The sequence below is a fragment of the Oncorhynchus clarkii genome, chromosome 12, assembly GCF_045791955.1.
Source record: "Oncorhynchus clarkii lewisi isolate Uvic-CL-2024 chromosome 12, UVic_Ocla_1.0, whole genome shotgun sequence".
Classification (NCBI taxonomy): Eukaryota; Metazoa; Chordata; class Actinopteri; order Salmoniformes; family Salmonidae; genus Oncorhynchus; species Oncorhynchus clarkii.
In genome coordinates, this window is record NC_092158.1 from 90,327,050 (window position 1) to 90,343,407 (window position 16,358).

Genomic DNA, 16,358 nt, shown 5'->3' on the forward strand with positions numbered 1-16,358 from the left:
CTTCAAACATAAAGATATAAAACTGTATTTTTTGTGAAGAATCAACAACAAGTGGGACACAATCATGAAGTGGAACGACATTTATTGGATATTGTAAACTTTTTTAACAAATCAAAAACTGAAAAATTGGGCGTGCAAAATTATTCAGCCCCCTTAAGTTAAGTTAAGTTAAGTTACTGTGTGTCTTACTGAACATGACCATTAGAGTGAAACATCATGTTGTGTTTGACAAAGGGACCACCTGACACAGGGACACTGAGGAGTCATTCCAAACCCTAAACCCTGGATAGAGGGGCTCAGTGAATGTGGTGTGGAATGTGTACAGGTGGGTCAGTGTGTCAGAGGAGACTCTGTAGAAGGACAGAGTGCCGGCTGGCCAGTCTAGATACACTCCTACTCTGTGGGAGCTGGATGAGGGGACTTCTATGGTAGTGAGATTATCATTGTGCCTTGCATAGTAACTGTTGTCAGAGCATTGTAGACTCCAAGACCTGTCATTGAATCCAATGACACAGTCATTACCCTCTCCTCTCCTGCTGATTCCTTTATATGTCACTCCTATAACAGCCCCTCTTCCACTCCACTCTACCTCCCAGTAACAGCGCCCAGTCAGACCCTCTCTACACAGCACCTGTTCCCTGTCCTTAAATCTCTCTGGGTGATCAGGATACGGCTGCTCCTCTCTCCTCCATGTCACCTTTCTGTTCTCCTCAGACAGAGAGAGGAGTCTGTTTACTGTGTCTGGGTCCAGTGTGAGATCACAGGCATCTGATGGATGACACCAGACACAATATTAGAAATCCTCATCATTCACATGTTAACTCACTTTTCACCAATTAATTTAATGTAGATGTTTCTAGGTATCTAAAGGATAAAGTAAGGTAACTTGACACACACATATGCATGCATGAACACACACACACATTTCTTATGTAACACGAACACGCCATACACATTGTCAAAGCAACTCTTTCTAAACTTTGGTGTCCCTGATTTCTGCTTCTGTAGAACTACAGCTGATATTTAATATGACCATGTAAGTCATGATGGTGGTCTTTGACTTTGACTTAACTTTAACTAAGACTTATTCTTAGTCATATTCTTCACAGCAGTCAACACTTACATTTTCTAAGCCCAGGTTTCATTGTGTACTCTCCACCATGTTCCACACTGTAGCGGTAAGCAGAAGAACAGTCATTGAGTGATACACGTGAACTCACACGCACACCCACACACAGGTACACACACGCAAACACACAGACACACACAGACACACACACAGTCAGCATATAACAATGTCCAAGGGGTGGTAAGAATGTTTGTCTTAACTAGCCTAATAACTCAAACATGTCTGATATGAACATTGACATAAACCTTCTACATACTTGAGTTTCTCCAGTCTGCAGTGTGGATCCTCCAGTCCAGCAGAGAGCAGTCTGACTCCTGAGTCTCCTGGGTGATTGTAGCTCAGGTCCAGCTCTCTCAGGTGTGAGGGGTTTGACCTCAGAGCTGAGACCAGAGAAGCACAGCTTTCCTCTGTGACGAGACAGCGTGACAGCCTGAAAATAGTCAAATCATTTTAAAATCACAATGCTTTTCTTTGGTGTTGAAAATAGAGTGGCGGTATATTTGAACAACATGTTCAGATATATCAGTGTCCTGAAACCTGCCTTCAGAAAGTATTCACCCCTTTGTTGTGTCCACAAAGTGGGATTAAAATGGATTTAATTGTCATTTTTTGTCAACGATCTATCATTATTCACGATTCACATAATCATGGTAGCATCTAAATTGAAAGTAGAATTGTTTAGAAACATATTATTTTCTTATTTACAATAAAATATAAAAGAACACAATTAATTATACAGTGCATTGGGAAAGTATTCAGACCCCTTCCCTTTTCCACATTTTGTTATGTTACAGCCTTATTCTGAAATGGATTAAATACATACACATCCTTAATCTATTCACAATACCCCATAATGACAAAGTGAAAACAGTTTACAGAAACGTTTGCAAATTTATAAAAAATGTAAAACAGAAATATCAATATCAAAAATAAAAAACAGAAAAATCACCCCTCACTCAGTCACAAAGAAGGACCTTTGGCAGCGATTACAGCCTCAAGTCTTTTTGGGTATGACGCTACAATGTGGAGTTTCTCCCATTGTTCTCTGCAAATCCTCTCAAGATCTGTCAGGTTGGATGGGGAGTGTCACGACACAGCTATTTTCAAGTCTCGCCAGAGATGTTCGAAAGGGTTCAAGGGTTCTGGGCTCTGGCGGGGCCATTCAGAGACTTGTTCCAAAGCCACTCCTGCGTTGTCTTGGCTGTGTGATTACGGTCTTTGCCCTGTTGGAAGGTGAACCTTCACACAAGGCTGAGGTCCTGCGGTTTTCATCAAGGATCTTTCTGTACTTTGCTCTGTTCATCTTTCCCTCGATCCTGACTAGACTCCCAGTCCCTGCCGCTGAAAAACAACACCACAGCTTGATATTGCCACCACCATGCTTTACCATAGGGATGGTATCAGGTTTCCTCCAGATGTAACACTTGGCATTCAGGCCAAAGAGTTCAATCTTGGCCAGATAATCTTAATTGTCATGGTCTGAGAGTTTTTAGGTGCCTTTTGGCAAATTTTAAGTAGGATTTCATGAGCCTTTTACTGAGGAGTGGCTTCCCTCTGGCCACTACCATAAAGGCCTGATTGGTGGAGTGCTGCAGAGATGGTTGTCCTTCTGGACGTTTCTCCCATCTCCACAGAGGAACCCTAGAGCTCTGTAAGACTGACCATCGGATTCTTGGTCCCCTCCCTGACCAAGGCCCTACTCCCCCGATCAATTTGGCCGGGCGGCCAGCATGAGGGAGAGTCTTGCTGGTTCCAAACTTCTTCAATTTAAAAATTATGAAGGCCACTGTGTTTTAGAGACCTTCAATGTTGCAGAAATTGTTTGGTAGCCTTCCCCAGATCTGTGCCTCAACACAACCCTGTCTCAAAACTCTACGGACAATTCCTTTGACCTCATGGCTTGGTTTTTGCTTTGACATGCACTGTCAACTGTGGGACCTTATATAGAAAGGTGTGTGCCTTTCCAAATCATGTCCAATCAATTGAATTTACCACAGGTGGACTCCAATTAAGTTTTAGAAACATCTCAAGGATGATCAATGGTAACAGGATGCATTTTAGATACATTTCGAGTCTCACAGCAAATGGTCTGAATACTTATGTAAGGTATTTCTGTTTTTATTTTTAATACTTTTGCAAAAATGTCTAAAAACCTGTTTCCGCTTTGTCATTATTGGGTATTGTACATAGATTGATGATCATTTTTATTTATTTAATAAATTTTAATAAGTCTGTAACGTAACAAAATGTGGAAAAGGTCAACTGGTCTGAATACTTTCCCAATACACTGTACATACATTATTAATTAACTGACCTCAGAGTATCCAATTTACAGTTGGGATTCTCCAGTCCAACAGAGAGCATCTTCACTCCTGAATCCTTCAGGTCATTGTTACTCAGATCCAACTCTCTCAGATGTGAGGGGTTTGACTTCAGAGCTGAGACCAGAGAAGCACAGCCTTCCTCTGTGACTCCACAGCCTGACAGCCTGACAAAGAGGTCATCATGATTTTACAAACAGAAAATTCAACAAGATTGTAGAGTCACAAGCTTGATGTAAAATCAAAATCAAATCAAATACACTTGGTCACATACACATGGTTAGCAGATGTTAATGCGAGTGTAGCGAAATGCTTGTGCTTCTAGTTCCGACAATGCAGTAATAACCAACGAGTAATCTAACTAACAATTTCACAACAACTACCTTATACACACCCGTGTAAAGGGAGGAAGAATATGTATATAAAGATATATGAATAAGTGATGGTACAGAACGACATAGGCAAGATGCAGTAGATGGTATCGAGTACAGTATATACATATGAGATGAGTAATGTAGGGTATGTAAACATTATATTAAGTGGCATTGTTTAAAGTGTCTAGTGATACATTTTTTACATAAATTGTTCCATTATTAAAGTGGCTGGAGTTGAGTCAGTATGTTGGCAGCAGCCACTCAATGTTAGTGGTGGCTGTTTAACAGTCTGATGGCCTTGAGATAGAAGCTGTTTTTCAGTCTCTCGGTCCCTGCTTTGATGCACCTGTACTGACCTCGCCTTCTGGATGATAGCGGGGTGAAGAGGCAGTGGCTCGGGTGGTTGTTGTCCTTAATGATCTTTTTGGCCTTCCTGTGACATCGGGTGGTGTAGGTGTCCTGGAGGGCAAGTAGTGTGCCCCCAGTGATGCGTTGTGCAGACCTCACTACCCTTAGAAGAGCCTTACGGTTGTGGGCGGAGCAGTTCCGTACCAGGCGGTGATACAGCCCGACAGGATGCTCTCGATTGTTTATCTGTAGAAGTTTGTGAGTGCTTGTGGTGACAAGCTGAATTTCTTCAGCCTCCTGCACCTTCTTCACCACGCTGTCTGTGTGGGTGGACCAATTCAGTCCGTGATGTGTACGCCGAGGAACTTAAAACGTACTACCCTCTCCATTACTGTCCCGTCGATGGGGATATGGGGGTGCTCCCTCTGCTGTTTCCTGAAGTCCACGATCATCTCCTTTGTTTTGTTGACGTTGAGTGTGAGGTTATTTTCCTGACACCACACTCCGAGGGCCCTCACCTCCTCCCTGTAGGCCGTCTCGTCGTTGTTGGTAGTCAAGCCTACCACTGTAGTGTCGTCTGCAAACTTGATGATTGAGTTGGAGGTGTGCATGGCCACGCAGTCATGGGTGAACAGGGAGAATAGGGAAGGGCTCAGAACGCACCCTTGTGGGGCCCTAGTGTTGAGGATCAGTGTTGTTACCTACCCTCACCACCTGGGGGCGGCCCGTCAGGAAGTCCAGTACCCAGTTGCACAGGGCGGGGTCGAGACCCAGGGTCTCAGGCTTGATGACGAGTTTGGAGGGCACTATGTTGACGTTAAATGCTGAGCTCGATGAACAGCATTCTCACATAGGTATTCCTCTTGTCCAGATGGGTTAGGGCAGTGTGCAGTGTGGTTGCGATTGTGTCGTCTGTGGACCTCTTGGGGCGGTAAGCAAATTGGACTGGGTCGAGGGTGTCAGGTAGGGGGGAGGTGATGTGGTCCTTGACTAGTCTCTCAAAGCACTTCATGTTGTCAGGAGTGAATGCTATGGGGCGGTAGTCGTTTAGCTCAGTTACCTTAGCTTTTTTGGGAACAGGAACAATGGTGGCCCTCTTGAAGCATGTGGGAACAGCAGACTGGGATAAGGATTGATTGAAATTGTCCGTAAACACCCCAGCCGGCTGGTCTGCGCATGTTCTGCGGACGTGGCTCGGGATGCCGTCTGGGCCTGCAGCCTTGCGAAGGTTAACATGTTTAAATGTTTTACTCACGTCGGCTGCAGTGAAGGAGAGTCCACAGGTTTTGGTAGCGGGCCATGTCAGTGGCACTGTATTGTCCTCAAAGCAAGCAAAGAAGTTGTTTAGTCTGTCTGGGAGCAAGACATCCTGGTCCGCGATGGGGCTGGTTTTCTTTTTGTAATCCGTGATTGACTGTAGACCCTGTAGGCCACATACCTCTTGTGTCTGAGCCGTTGAATTGCGACTCTACTTTGTCTCAATACTGACGCTTAGCTTGTTTGATTGCCTTGCGGATGGAATAGCTACACTGTTTGTATTCGGTCATGTTTCCGGTCACCTTGCCCTGGTTAAAAGCAGTGGTTCGCGCTTTCAGTTTCGCACGAATGCTGCCTTCAATCCACAGTTTCTGGTTTGGGAATGTTTTAATAGTTGCTGTGGGTACAACATTGCCAATGCACTTGCTAATGAACTCGCTCACCGAATCAGCGTATTCGTCAATGTTGTTGTTTGACTCAATGCGGAACATATCCCAATCCACGTGATCGAAGCAATCTTGAAGCCTGAAATCAGATTGGTCGGACCACCGTTGAACAGACCTGAGCGCGGGAGCTTCCTGTTTTAGTTTCTGTCCATAGGCAGGGAGCAACAAAATGGAGTCGTGGTCAGCTTTTCTGAAAGGAGTATGGGGGAGGGCCTTATATGCGTTGCGGAAGTTCGAATAACAATGATCAAGGGTTTTACCAGTCCTGGTAGCACAATCGATGTGCTGATAGAATTTAGGGAGTCTTGTTTTCAGATTAGCCTTGTTAAAATCCCCAGCTACATTGAATGCAGCCTCAGGATATGTGGTTTCCAGTTTACATAGAGTCAAATAAAGTTTGTTCAGGGCCCTCGATGTGTCTGCTTGGGGGGGAATATATGCGGCTGTGATTATAATCGGAGAGAATTCTCTTGGTAGATAATGCGGTCGACATTTGATTGTGAGGAATTCTAAGTCAGGTGAACAGAAGGTCTTGAGTTCCTATGTGTTGTTATGATCACACCACGTCTTGTTAATCATAAGGCATACACCCCCGCACTTCTTCTTACCAGAAAGATGCTTGTTTCTGTCGGCGCGATGCGTGAAGAAACCAGCTGGCTGTACCGACTCCGATAGCGTGTCTCGAGTGAGCCATGTTTCCGTGAAGCAAAGAAAGTTACAGTCTCTGATGTCCCTCTGGAATGCTACCCTTACTCGGATTTCTTCTACCTTGTTGTCAAGAGACTGGACGTTGGCTAGTAGTATACTCGTGAGCGGTGCGCGATATGCCCGTCTCCGGAACCTGACCAGAAGACCGCTTCCTCTGCCCCTTTTACGGCATCGTTGTTTTGGTTCGCCGGCTGGGATCCGATCCATTGTCCCGGGTGGTGGGCAAAACACAGGATCTGCTTCGGGAAAGTCGTATTCCAGGTTGTGATGATGGTGAGTTGACGTTGCTCTTATATCCAGTAGTTCCTCCCGACTGTATGTAATAAAACCTAAGATTTCCTGGGGTACCAATGTAAGAAATAACACGTAAAAAAACAAAATACTGCATAGTTTCCTAGGAACGCGAAGCGAGGCGGCCATCTCTGTTGGCGCTGGATGACTGCAGGGGAAGAGTATGGGACCAAATACTAAACTTTTGACTAAATGAATTTGTCCAAATAATTACAACTTCTCCAAATAGGAGGACTAGATATATAAAGTGATTAATTTCTAATCGGTAAAATAGATGTATAAATACCCTCAAATAAAAACGGACATTATGTTCTGTCGCCTAATATGAAACATTCTATCTCAAATCCAAAATGATGGAGCAGAGCGACAAATTTAAAACTGTGAGCTTCACTGTCCAAACACATACTGTATGGTGTGGACTGTGTGTGCCTGTTGAGGATCTGGTGAACAATTATCACTTGTTGACTAACTACAGGAATACTGACCTCAGAGTCTCCAGTTTACAGTGGGGATTCCCCAGTCCAGCAGAGAGCAGCTTCACTCCTGAATCCTTCAGGTCATTGTTACTCAGATCCAGCTCTCTCAGGTGTGAGGGGTTTGACTTCAGATCTGAGACCAGAGAAGCACAGCCTTCTTCTGTGACTAGACAGCCTGACAGCCTGCAATGAGTAAAACTTTTTTTTTTTAAATCTTTTAGATAGAATTTTTAAAAGACTTTTAGATATATCAGTGTTCTTAAACCTGATATAGTGCATTCAGAAATGATTCACCCCTATGACTTTTTCCACATTTTGTTGTGTTACAAAGTGGGATAAAAATAAAAAAATAAATTTGTCAATGATCTACACGAAACACACTAATGTCAAAGTGGATGAAGAATTCTAACTTTTGCCTCCCAAAAATAATAAAACCTGACAGAATTGGGACAGTGACACATGTGTTGTTGTTTTGGCTCTGTCCTCCAGCACTTTGGATTTGAAATGATACACTGACTGTGATGCTGACGTGCAGCTTTAATTTGAGGGTATTTTCATCCATATAGGTTGATCTGTTTAGAAAATGACATATTCCTAGCATGCAACTATTACATCAAGCTTGTGACTCTACGAACCTGTTGGGTGCATTTGCTGTTTGTTTTGGTTGTGTTTCAGATTATTTTGTGCCCAGTATAAATGAATGGTGAATAATGTATTGTGTTAATGTGGAGTCATTTTTATTATAAATAAGAATAGAATATGTTTCTAAACACTTCTACATTATTGTGGATGCTACCATGATTATGGATAGTCCTGAATTAATTGTGAATAATGATGAGTGAGAAAGTTAGAAACACAAATATCATACCCCCAAGACAGCTAACCTCTCACCATTACAATAAAAGGGGAGGTTAGCATCTGTAATTTTCTCACTCATAATTATTCACGATTCCCTGAGGAAGGCTACAATCATGGTAGCATCTATATTAAATATGGAAGTGTTGAGAAATACATTATATTCTTATTTATAATAAAAGGGACTTAAAAATAACACAATACATTATACATACAGTACATTATTAACTGACCTCAGAGTCTCCAGTTTACAGTTGGGATTCCCCAGTCCAACAGAGAGCAGCTTCACTCCTGAATCCTTCAGGTCATTGTTACTCAGATCCAGCTCTCTCAGGTGTGAGGGGTTTGACTTCAGAACTTCAGAAGCCAGAGAAGCACAACTTTTCTCTGTGACTCCACAGCTTGACAGCCTGACAGAGAGAACATCATGATTTCACAAAAACACTGTTCATTTAACACATAGTGTAGAAGGACAATGGCATTAGGTTTAGTCTCTCAAAAAACTTATAGATTCATCTTCAGTCTTCTAGAATGTTATGTTCACAATGTTATACTAATGTGAACATCAATGCATTGATTCAGTATGTTTATCAATAATACATATTTTTCTCTGAAGTAAATATTTATTCCTAAAAGTAATTTTATGTACTCACAGAGCAGCTCTGGAGGCTTTGATCACTGGCAGCAGCCTCAGCAGACCTTCCTCTGATCTGGAGTATTTCTTCAGGTCAAACACATCCAGCTCCTTTTCTGAAGTCAGCAACACAAAGACCAGAGCTGACCACTGTGCAGGTGACAGTTTGCCTCTAGAGTGACTTCCTGAGCTCAGGTATCTTTGGATCTCATCCACTAGAGAATGGTCATTCAGTTCATTCAGACAGTGGAACAGATTGATGCACCTCTCTGGAGAGGGATTCTCTCTGATCCTCTCCTTGATGTACTTGACTGTTTCTTCATGGCTCTGTGAGCTGCTTCTTGTCTTTGTCAGTAGACCTCGTAAGTGCTTCTGATTGGATTCCAGTGAGAGGCCCAGAAGGAAGCGGAGGAAAAGGTCCAGGTTTCCCGTCTCACTTTGTAATGCTTTATCCACAACACTCTTGTAGAAAGTAACTTCACGCCTGTCTCTGAACAGAGCAAGAAAGTTGCTGGATGTTGATTGCGGTTTGGCCATTAGATTCTCATTGTTGTTGATGAATGAGAGGAATACATATAGAGCAGCCAGAAACTCCTGAATGCTCAGATGCACGAAGCAGTACACCCTGTCCTGGTACAGCCCACATTCCTCTTTAAAGAGCTGTGTGCACAATCCTGAATACACTGAGGCTTCATTGACATCAATGCCAGCCTCCTTCAGGTCTTCTTCATAGAAAATCAGATTGCCCTTCACAAGCTGTTGAAAAGCCAGTTTTCCCAGTGACAGAATGCTCTCTTTATTCCAGTGTGGACCTGTCTCTTCTTTCCCAAGATACTTTTCATTCTTCTGTTTGGTATGAAACACCACAAGGTGTGTGTACATCTCAGTGAGAGTCTTGGGCATCTCTTCTCTCTTATGCTTCAGCATGTGTTCAAGCACTATTGCAGAAATCCAACAGAAGACTGGAATGTGGCACATGATGTGGAGGCTCCTTGATGTCTTTATGTGTGAGATGATACTGCTGGCCAGGTCCTCATCATCACTGAATCTCTTCCGGAAGTACTCCTCCTTCTGTGGGTCATTGAACCCTCGTACCTCTGTATCCTGGTCAATACATTCTGAAGGGATTTTATTGGCTGCTGCAGGTCGGGTAGTTATCCAGAGGAGAGCAGAGGGAAGCAGATTTCCCTTGATGAGATTTGTCAGCAGAACATCCACTGAGGTTGACTCTGTGACGTCACAACAGATCTTGTTTTTCTGGAAGTCTAGGGGCAGTCGGCACTCATCCAGACCATCAAAGATGAACAGAACTTTGCACTTGTCATAGTTGGAGATTCTTGATTCTTTAGTTTCCGTTGAGAAGTGATTGAGAAGTTCAATCAAATTGTGTTTTTCCTCTTTCATCAAATTCAGCTCCCGAAAAGGGAATGAAAATACAAATTGGACATCCTGATTTGCTTTTGCTTCAGCCCAGTCCAGAATGAACTTCTGCACAGAAACTGTTTTTCCAATGCCAGCGACTCCCTTTGTCAGCACAGTTCTGATACGTTTGTCTTGTCCAGTTATGGGTTTGAAGATGTCGTTACATTTGATTGCAGTCTCTGGTCTTGCTTGTTTCCTGGTTGTTGTCTCAATCTGTCTCAGTTCATGTTCATTATTGACCTCTCCTGTTCCACCCTCTGTGATGTAGAGCTCTGTGTAGATCTTATTGAGAAGTGTTGGGTTTCCTTGTTTAGCGATCCCCTCAAATATACATTGAAACTTCTTCTTTAGATTAAGTTTGAGTTCACGTTGGCAAATCACAGCAAGCTCGTCTGAATCTAGAAATAACCCAGAGGATATTAATAATACGTCTGTTTTATATGCCTACAGTATTGTGTTATAAAGTTGTACATTATAATATTTTCTTCTCTTAACTGACTGTATAAATGTTTAAGTGTTTTTATAATCATTGCACACTGGAGTGACAGAGTATATTTTTATTATTTTATATTATCATTAATGTTGTGTCTCTGTCTCTCTCTCATCTCTCCTCTTTCTGACTAAATTAATCAACACAACACATCCCTCCTGTTATTTGATAAGGTCACTGGGTGTTGTGTTAAAGCTGCTACAATATCATTGAGTTACACAGCTACTTTATCTGTACTTTAGCTACAGCTTTTAAATGTTTGTTACAAAACAGCAATCAACATGAGTCAGACAGCTTTTACTTTTCTCCAGTGTGTCAGAAATGTCCCTCTCTATGGCACTGCTCTCCTGCTTCTCATCTTCAGCATTCACCACTTCCTCATCCTCCCTCTGACTCTCAAAGTCTTCTGGGTGTTCTGGACTAAGAATCACACATACAGGGAATGTTGTGTTTGTTAAATATTGTTTTAGGACTATGAAAATTGAAAAAAGGATTAGCCTATGGATTATGAACACCACAAAAATAAATGGGAAAATGGGAGAGCAGAAATGACTAGAGACAGTGTTGTTTAACTCACTGACCCATGACTTTTTCTTACCTATGTTCAGTAGAAAAGTCTCCCTTTCTAAACTTTATAGGTTCAAGCTTAGAACAGTCACTCTTTATGGACACACAGCTGGGTACAGGTGAGGCTGGTCTCTCCTGCTTGATTGGACTTCAACACAACAGAGACAAACATTAGGAATCTCATCTACTCTAAGCTCAGATGGGGAAACATGAGAAACGTTTCCTTCCAAAATGATATATATCCATTTTTGGGAAATGCTAGTACATTTGATCTTATTGTTTAAAGAAATTGGTGTGTTTTCTTCACTATGTCATCATATTTGTTTAAAATATATTTTATATATTATACATCTGCCTCACTCTCATAGAAATATGTAATAAATTGCTATTTGTTACATTTGACTGTGTTAAACCCAGACGTACTACAGTACTTATTTGTAACAATAATATATATATTTTTTTATTTAAAAAAATATATATATAAATTTAAAAAAAAAAATAATTCTGTATATGAGATCTGTTTTCAAAACATTTACATTTGACAATTTAGTCATTTAGCAACTATTCTTATCCTGGGTCCGGTTTCCCGAAAAGCTTTTTAAGGCTAAGTTTATCGTTAGAATCTTGGTCTCTCTATGACCGCTGATCGCTTCGGAACAAAGTTGCCAATGTCTTCGTAATCGATACAAACAAACAAAATATAAAATGATGCTTCAAATGAAAACCAAGATGTCTGCATTAAAATTTAACCAGTTGGCTAAAGGCCTATTTCAATCATATTGAAATACATTTCATTTTCAATCAATTGAGTTTTATTTTGCTACTTGTAGACTACGGTCAGTAATTTGTCTCAATATATTTCATGACATGTAGCCTAACGTGTGCATTGTTGTGTCAAATCTGTGATTTATTGCATTTTTATTGGGTAAGCATTAGAATGAGCCGCCTCAATATTTCCAGCCGATTGTAGTATTATCTCTCCAGGAGCAGAGCCGTCATCAGTATTGTGAAATAAGTATAATGTTAAGGAAAGATTTGAATAGAGAAATCTGATCCAGGAGCAGCACTCCCTTTCTATACATCCTCTAAATAACGACATGCTCCAACGACACAGGACACAACCGTTCTCTCTGCGTGATGCGTGGGGAACGTATATTACATATTGGGCGGTTGTATAAAAGATGCATTTTAAAAACACCCGTAAGCCTAATTTCAATCGCTATCAGGCTTTAAATAGGCTTCTATAGTTTGTAATTTCCATTTACCAAATGTCAAACTTGATTTGCACTATTGAAAAATGTACCAACCCCTACATTTGTTTATGAATTACAATTTCCAGATGCTGTAGGATTATTTTCCTGATGTGAGAAATTATGTGAAATTAAGATATGGCATCTGTAAGTGCATTTATCTTAAGCTATCTAGGTGAGACAACCACATATCGCATATCACTTCTGGACCTTATTTGGACACTGTGTTAACAACCCTCCAGATGAGCTTCAATGCCATACAACTCTCCTTCACTGGCCTCCAACTACTCTTAAATACAAGTTTGTCTAAATGCATGCTCTTCAACCGATCGCTGCCTGCACCCGCCCGCCTGTCCAACATCACTACTCTGGACGGCTCTGACTTAGAATATGTGGACAACTACAAATACCTAGGTGTCTGGTTAGACTGTAAACTCTCCTTCCAGACTCACATCAAACATCTCCAATCCAAAGTTAAATCTAGAATTGGCTTCCTATTTTGCAACAAAGCATCCTTCAATCATGATGCCAAACATACCCTCGTAAAACTGACCATCCTACCGATCCTCGACTTCGGCGATGTAATTTACAATATAGCCTCCAATACCCTACTTAATAAATTGGATGCAGTCTATCACAGTGCCATCCATTGTCACCAAAGCCCCATATACTACCCACCACTGCGACCTGTACGCCCTCGCTTCATACTCGTCGCCAAACCCACTGGCTCCAGGTCATCTACAAGACCCTGCTAGGTAAAGTCCCCCCTTATCTCAGCGCACTGGTCACCTTAGCAGCACCCACCTGTAGCACACGCTCCAGCAGGTATATCTCTCTGGTCACCACCAAAACCAATTCTTCCTTTGGCCGCCTCTCCTTCCAGTTCTCTGCCGCCAATGACTGGAACGAACTACAAAAATCTCTGAAACTGGAAACACTTATCTCCCTCACTAGCTTTAAGCACCAGCTGTCAGAGCAGCTCACAGATTACTGCACCTGTACATAGCCCATCTATAATTTATCCCAAACAACTACCTCTTTCCCTACTGTATTTATTTATTTTGCTCATTGCACCCCATTATTTTTATTTCTACTTTGCACATTCTTCCACTGCAAATCTACCATTCCAGTGTTTGACTTGCTATATTGCATTTACCTCACCACCATGGCCTTTTTTTGCCTTTACCTCCCTTATCTCACCTCATTTGCTCACATCGTATATAGACTTATTTTTCTACTGTATTATTGACTGTATGTTTGATTTACTCCATTTGTAACTCTGTGTTGTTGTATGTGTCGAACTGCTTTGCTTTATCTTGGCCAGGTCACAATTGTAAATGATAACTTGTTCTCAACTAGCCTACCTGGTTAAATAAAGGTGAAATAAAAATATACAAAAATATTCTACCTGTTTGGCCCTGTCCGGGGTATTGTCAGACGGGGCCACAATGTCTCCTGACCCTTCCTGTCTCAACCTCCAGTATTTATGCTGCAGTAGTTTATGTGGGGTCTGTCTGTTATATTTTAATTATTTCTCCTGTCTTATCCGGTGTCCTGTGTGAATTTTAGTATGCTCTCTCTAATTCTCTCTTTCTATTTTTCTGTCTTTCTAATTCTCTCTCTCTTTCTCTCTCTCTCTCTCTCTTTCTCTTGGAGGACCTGAGCCCTAGGAACATGCCTCAGGACTACCTGGCCTGATGACTCCTTGCTGTCCCCAGTCCAGCTGGTTTCAACTGTTCTGTTCTATGGAACCCTGACCTGTTCACATGACGTGCTACCTGTCCCAGACCTGCCGATTTAAACTCTCTAGAGACAGCAGGTGTGGTAGAGATAGTCTGAATGATTGGCAATGAAAATCCAACTGACATTTACTCCTGAGGTGCTGACTTGTTGCACCCTCTATAACCACTGTGATTATTATTATTTGACCCTGCTGGTCATCTATGAACATATTGGCCATGTACTGTTATAATCTCCACCCGGCACAGCCAGAAGAGGACTGGCCACCCCTCATAGCCTGGTTCCTCTCTAGGTTTCTTCCTAGGTTCTGGCCTTTCCAGGGAGTTTTTCCTAGTCACCATGCATCTACAACTGCATTGCTTGCTGTCTGGGGTTTTAGTCTGGGTTTCTATACAGCACTGTGTGACATCAGCTGATGTAAGAAGAGCTTTATAATTAAATTTGATTGAATGATTGATAAAAATAAAAAGAATCTGTCACGCCCTGACCTTAATATTCTTTGTTTTCTTTATTATATTGGTTAGGTCAGGGTGTGACATGGGTGATGTATGTGTTTTTGTACTGTCTAGGGACTTTGTATGTTTATGGGGGTGTTCACTCGTCTAGGTGTTATGTATGTCTATGGTTGCCTAGATTGGTTCTCAATTAGAGGCAGCTGTTTATCGTTGTCTCTGATTGGGAACCATATTTAGGCAGCCATCTTCTTTGGGTATTTCGTGGGTTATTGTCTATGTCTAGTTTCCTGTGTCTGCACATTTATAGTATAGCTTCACGTTCGGTTGGTTGTTTTTGTAGTTTGTTTAGCGTCCGTCTTTATTAAGATATAACATGTATTCATATCACGCTGCGCCTTGGTCTCCTCCATTCAACGAACGTGACAAAATCAGAGAACAGTAATTGTCACGACTTCTGCCGAAGTTGGTCCCTCTCCTTGTTCGGGCGGCGTTCGGCGGTCGAAGTCACCAACCTTCTAGCCATCGCTGATCCTCTATTCATTTTCCTTTGGTTTTGTCTTGTCTTCCATCACACCTGGTTCCAATCCCATCAATTACATGTTGAGTATTTAACCCTCTGTTCCCTCTCATGTCTTTGTCAGTGTTTGTTTATTGTAAGTGTTTGTGCACATCTGCCCTGGTGTGCGTCGGGTTATGTACCCATTATTTGATTGTTCTGTTTTCCGGTGTTTTTTTGTTATTAAACTGCTCTGTTTGGAAACACAGTTTTTGCTCTCCTGCGTCTGACTTCTCTGCTGCCAGTACACACCCCTTACAGTAATATCATTTCTAAATTTAAAAAAAGCTATGTTTAAAAAAAAATGTGGATAGAGTGTTTTGGAAATAAACATAATAAATCTTAAGCAAAATTGTCATCTCACCTCTTAGCTTTGGTGTCATGTTCCCCAGAGAGATTCATTTTAGAGGCAGGGACCCCCTCCTCTCTCTCCCCAGAGAGACTCATTTTATAGCACTGAGCCCTAAACAGAGATCCAGCATGTTGGTTGTGGTTAACACTGACAACAATTCTTGAATGTCAATTAATCTCATGTATTCATTATCTCTTTGAGAAATAACAGACATATCCAAACAGTCAGGTGATTTAATGCAATCACATGAACATGTAGTTGTGACGTCACTTCTCCTTGGTAACTGTCAATAATAATAATAATAGTCACTGTTTGTTAAGGTAGTTAACAATAATAATAATAGTCACTGTTTGTTAAGGTAGTTAATAATAATAGTCACTGTTTGTTAAGGTAGTTAACAATAATAATAATAGTCACTGTTTGTTAAGGTAGTTAACAATAATAATAGTCACTGTTTGTTAAGGTAGTTAATAATAATAATAATAGTCACTGTTTGTTAAGGTAGTTAACAATAATAATAATAATAAGTCACTGTTTGTTAAGGTAGTTATAGACAGTGGGGAAACACAAGGCCATGTCTCACACTTATTTGTATTCATTAAAAGTAGGCTATTTATTGTCTTTCAATCGGTTCTTTTCTAAACGCATCTGAGAATGTAAACAGAAGGGCTAAAATGGGCATGATTG

General features: G+C 41.4%; 1 pseudogene; it reads right to left on the reverse strand.

Moving 5' to 3' along the window:
- Positions 1-201: 201 nt before the first annotated feature.
- Positions 202-15,766, reverse strand: LOC139421603 (NLR family CARD domain-containing protein 3-like; annotated as a pseudogene).
- Positions 15,767-16,358: the final 592 nt, after the last annotated feature.